The sequence below is a fragment of the Hemiscyllium ocellatum genome, unplaced genomic scaffold (genome assembly GCF_020745735.1).
Source record: "Hemiscyllium ocellatum isolate sHemOce1 unplaced genomic scaffold, sHemOce1.pat.X.cur. scaffold_4059_pat_ctg1, whole genome shotgun sequence".
NCBI lineage: Eukaryota > Metazoa > Chordata > Chondrichthyes > Orectolobiformes > Hemiscylliidae > Hemiscyllium > Hemiscyllium ocellatum.
Window position 1 is genome coordinate 2,708 of NW_026868865.1, and position 5,508 is coordinate 8,215.

Genomic DNA, 5,508 nt, shown 5'->3' on the forward strand with positions numbered 1-5,508 from the left:
AAAACTGAAGACACTACTTGAAGAACCAAAGACTCAAACACCAAACAGCACCAACGTCGTCAGCAAAGATAACACTGTCAAGCTCGTGGAGCTGTGCCTTACCTCCCACTTCCTATTCAGTAACAAGACTAACAAACAAATCAACGGAGCACCCGTGAAACCACCAATATCAGGATTCCTAACAGAAGCAATAATGCAGAGATAATGGAACAACTTAGAGGAAACCTACAACACCATCAACAATCTCCTTAGTGGCATAAAATTCACAAAAGAGGAGAACAACAACAAAGTGCTGTTGTTCTAGATGTCACAGTAGATCGAACAGTCAATGGTAAATTCAAAACAGCGTCTCCAGGAAACAACACACGCGAACCAAGTACTTTAGCTGCAGAAGCAATCATCCCAACACATGCAAACAAATCTGCATCAGGATGCTATTTCAACGAGCTACTTCATACTGCAGCGCCCAGCAACGGCGAAGATCAATAAACAACTGTACAGCGCATTTAAGAAGAACGGATAGCCCGTAGACCCGAATTCCTGATGAAGGGCTTATGCCCGAAACGTCGAATTTCCTGTTCCTTGGATGCTGCCTGAGCTGGTGCGTTTTTCCAGCAACACATTTTCAGCTCTGATCTCCAGCATCTGCAGACCTCACTTTCTCCTCGATAATTTTAACTGTGTCCAGTGAGAGGAAATAATTTGTTGTTGGTGGGAAACATTTCTATCTGAACTCGCTGTCACTCTCCTGATAGATTGAAACACAAAGCTAGGTGTCTCTGGATTATGTAATAAACTTATCGGTATGATGCTATTCACACCGCACTGTCACCAACTGAAAGAAGCAGCTGCCCAGAGATAGACGGCTGTGTTTAAATCCAGCGATGAACTGGGGGAGCTGAGCATTTACCCAAACACTGGGCACACCACCTCCCTGACACAGTGCTGACAAATCAAACTGACAGCAAAACTTCACGTATTATTGAAAGTTCCCGGAAAGAAGACTGGGCTGAACAGATATCTGGAGTGAACGCAATCCTTTCTTGATTGGAAATATAAGGAACTGATTTCAATGAGCCTGACGTGATTTGAACACGCAACCTTCTGATCTGGAGTCAGACGCGCTACCATTGCGCCACAAGCTCACGGAGAGCCTGGGGCCTCTATTCATGCTTAAGGGAAGTCATCGCACTACAATGATTTTACGTTATGTGTAACAATGGAGATCAACAGTTCATGTCTGTTCTGTCTCTCCCCCCTCTCCTTCTGTTTCTCAAAATAATTTCCAACCCTACCTCAATAAAAAGCTGAAAGAACTGCGGACGCTGTATATCAGAAACAAAAAACAAACTGTAGTTGCCGGTGACCCTTCCATAGAACTGATGGTGATTGGGAAAACGTTGGTTTATATGCAGGAGATATTGTGGGAGGAACGCGGATGCAGTAAATGATAGATCAGGACAGAGCCCAAAGCGAGGGAAGAACTGTTGGACAGGAAAGGGAGTTGATGACGATCTGCGTGAGAGGGTGAATAACTGTTAATAGAGACTGTTCGTGGCTAAGAATAGGTAGTGTGTAATGACAGACTATGTGATAACAAGGCTTGGTGTGTGTGGTAGAGACGAGGATACAATGGATTTCAGGCCCTAGAATTATTGAATTCGATATTGGGACCGGAGGGATGTATGGTCCCCAAGTAGAATATTCGGTGCTCTTCGTTCTGCTGGTGCTGAGCTTCGCTGGGACAATACAGCAAACCTGAGACAGAGATGTTGGTCAGGGAACAGGGTGGGGTGTGGAATTGGCAGGCAACTGGAAGCTCAGGGTCTTTTTTGCAGGCAGAACGTAGATGCTCGGGGAACATTTTCCTGACCCCATTGAAAGCACACATTGTCAAAGCCAAGGAAGAGCAGCAAATAAAGCGCTCCTGGATGGGTTTGAACCACCAACCTTCCGGTTAACAGCCAGGAAAGTATTACAAGCATTTTCGACAAGTGATACAGGGGACAGGGAAGAAAAGTATTATAAACTGTGAACAACAAAGTTCTGGAGTACAACACTTACATTCAAACACCAAAAACATCCAGGTCCTGATTAATCAGATTGCATTGTGGTGCTTTTCTGCAAAAAATCCTGCGTGGGGAAACTGACAATATGTTGCCAAAATCTCTTCCCAAGTGTACGCCGTGCTTCTTTTCCAGGGATGAGAAATTTCTATTGTGGGGAGACATTCCCAAGGTTGGGAATGTTCGCTTTGGAGCAAAGAAAGTTAACTGGAGATTTCCTGGGGCTGTTGGTAATGATGGGAGAAGAAGCGGTGGGAATGGGCAGATTAATGATCAGAAGAACCAATAGCCACTGACCAGAGTCAGTTACCAGAGGACAGGAATTGAAGTTCTTGAATGAAAAGCAGCACTTGTGCCTAATAAACACAGAGAATACTGCAGAAAGCCAACAGGTCGAGCAGCATCCGTGGAAAGGTAAACAGAGCTGACGTTTTGAGTCCGGTACCTTGTTTGTTCAGAACTCGAGTTTCCTGCATGGCAATAAATTCCCAGACATGAGAAAACGTGACTTTATTGAGACGGGTTTTGTGAAGTTTGAGCGATAATGCAACCAACAGGAAGTCATTTAAAATCGCCAGCGAAGAAAGCATAGTCAGCAGGTTACCACCCTGGGCGGGGGGAGGCGGGGATGGGGGAACCCCAAAGGATCTCTACTCCAGCTCTTTAAGTGTTCAGCCACAACTACACGTCCAAAGTTGTGGTCTAAAATTTCTCATGGAATTGCTCGAACAGGAAAGGTGAGTACTGGACTTGTCCTGTCTGCGCCATAGTCCCAACGTTTCCTGTTCCCCTGGATTTGATCAGGACAGAAGAGGCTGATGGGAGATCGAATTGAACTACACACATTGATGAGGGACAGAGCGGGTGGGAAGGATCCATTTCCGTGCGTAGAGAGATGAATAATCAGGGCCGAAAATAAGGAGCCACATCAAGAAATTTGGGGTTCATTCAGCAAAGCTAATGTAGAACTGTTCACAGAAAATTGTGATGAAGTCTCTCGAGTTATTTTGATGGGAAGTGTTCATAATGCTAATACAATCGAAAGGATGAAGGTACATTGGTAAATGTATTTGGTGACAGGTCTGTTCTTACCCTGTGAGCGAAACCTAGATCTGAAGGAATAAAAGGAACGTTAACAATATCGATCTGAAATTGGATACGTGACGAGAAACAGAACCATTATTAACTTTTGAACTGGAGAAGGTTTCTCGTGAAATTAGCTTGAGGCTTGAGGTATGCAAGGTCAAGATAACTGAGGTAAAAGACGGAAATGCTATCCTCATTAGCAGACAGTGAAAGGATTACGAGACGCAAATTAAGCATTTTCGACAAGTGATACAGGGGACTGGGGAGAAAAGTATTATAAACTGCGAACAACAAAGTTCTGGAGCACAACACTTACATTCAAACACCGAAAACATCCAGATCCTGATTAATCAGATTGCATTGTGGTGCTTTTCTGCAAAACATCCACTTGCAATATCCGAAAAAAGAGTGACAAAACCCATCCCTGTCAGCCCAGGATAGAAAATCCGAAGGGATGAAGGTTTGCTTATTTTCTGAAGATTCACAAAACTAAGACTGGGTTTTGGTGATTGTTTCCTTTCCACTCCCAGGAGCCGCAGTGGTTGGGGCGGTGAGTTGGGGAAAGTAAAATGTGCTGAAAGTGTGTTGCTGGTTAAAGCACAGCAGGTTAGGCAGCATCCAAGGAATAGGAAATTCGACGTTTCGGGCATATGCCCTTTCCTGATGAAGGGCATATGTCCGAAACGTCGAATTTCCTATTCCTTGGATGCAGCCTAACCTGCTGAGCTTTAACCAGCAACACAATTTCAGCTGTGATCTCCAGCATCTGCAGACCTCATTTTTTACCCGAAAGTAAAATGTGTCCGTGAGCAGCGTGTGAGGCTATCTCAGCTTCCGCTGTGACTTGACTCCGATGTTCCGAGGGACATTTTTTGACGCGAGACAGTGAAAAGATTCTCATTCCCGCAGATCGGGAATTCAAACCATATGCCGGCTTCAGGACAATGAGAAAGATTAATTGGGGTGTGTGAAGAAGCTGTGAGCTGCATTTCAAACAGGTAGGTGGAGTCAGATGCGTCATTCATTGCGCCCCAGCCCTGTGCGTATCTAACGCCACCATGCTGCAGAGTTCTGACGTTAACACGGACATGCGCAGCAATGGGAACATTCACAAGGTCAACAACCAAAGATAATCAGTCACTGCTTCCCTTCCACAGTCCCAACTTTGTGAAGCAGTATCTTTCACTGGCAAAGGAAACACCCTTGTCGTCAGGTGCCTGCTTCATTTCGATCACGATTTCATGTCCCTCACTGTTCTAGTCTCATTTGCAGACACTTGGCTCATAGCCTCAAAAGAAGCTCTGCGGGTATCTGCTTGTTCCACCCGAACAGGCAGTGGATTGCAGATTCCCACCAGTCCCAATGTGAGTGAAATATTTTTCCTCCTCCACTGATTTGAATCTTAAAGAAGAAGCCGGGGAGCAAGCTCCCTTTCTTTTCGACGACATTTCTCATTTTGTAGTCGGCGGGGGTCACACCTGCGTGGGGAAACCGCAATGGGTTTCAAGTCCATCGCATTAACCACTCAGCCCACGAATACAGAATTACACTGACAGCTTCATTTCCCAGATCTGTCTGGCTGCGGAGCTGAGAAAGAGTGAATCATCGCAGAGTTTGTTTGATTCCATTCACTTCAGTGATTCGAAAGGATTAAATATCTGCACACTGCGAGTCTAGGTGTTTCATCGCAAAAGATGAAATGAACTTTCAGTTAAAACCAAATCTAGAAATTGCAGGAGGAACGGAGAAGGTCAGGCAACATCTATGGAAAGAGAATCAGACTCAGCATTTCAGAATTCCGTTTTCTCCGACAGGTGCTGTCAAACCTGCCGAGTTTCTCTTTTTTTGTCTCGGGTTCTCAGCATCCGCAGTCCCTTACGTTAGACAATAATACAACTCAGAAACCCCTTTATGGAGGAGGTTTCCATTTGGATAATATTCGCCTGAGCCCAATAAAGTGCACAGAGCCGCGAAGAGCAGCGTACTAAGCGCCCCTGGGTGGGTTTGAAGCACCAACCTTTTGGTTAACAGCCAAACGCGCTGGCCACTTGCGCCACAGAGACAGGCGTTTGCCGGGATTGCGGCATCGCTTAGGGGAGGCTATTAGTGAATTCATAATTCAGCCTGCTCCGCCTAGAATTACAATTGTCGTCTATCACTTTTACTTTTCCTTAATAATGTCTGGGACATTCATTGTGGAGACACCGGGGACAGTCTGATCCCACCCTCTGCAGAAAGAGAGGGGGGAGAAACAGAACAGACATGAACTGTTGATCTCCGTTGTTACTCATATCGTAAAATCCTTGTAGTGCGATCACTTCCCTTAAGCATGAAAAGAGGACACAAGTGACCCGTG

The 5,508-nt window shown here is 45.3% G+C and overlaps 2 non-coding genes across 2 annotated transcripts; both read right to left on the reverse strand.

Moving 5' to 3' along the window:
* Positions 1–1,073: 1,073 nt before the first annotated feature.
* Positions 1,074–1,145, reverse strand: trnaw-cca (transfer RNA tryptophan (anticodon CCA)). Its single transcript has one exon. It is a non-coding gene; the product is annotated as a tRNA-Trp (tRNA).
* Positions 1,146–5,141: 3,996 nt separating this feature from the next.
* trnan-guu (transfer RNA asparagine (anticodon GUU)) lies at positions 5,142–5,215 on the reverse strand. Its single transcript has one exon. It is a non-coding gene; the product is annotated as a tRNA-Asn (tRNA).
* Between the last annotated feature and the right edge of the window lie 293 nt (positions 5,216–5,508).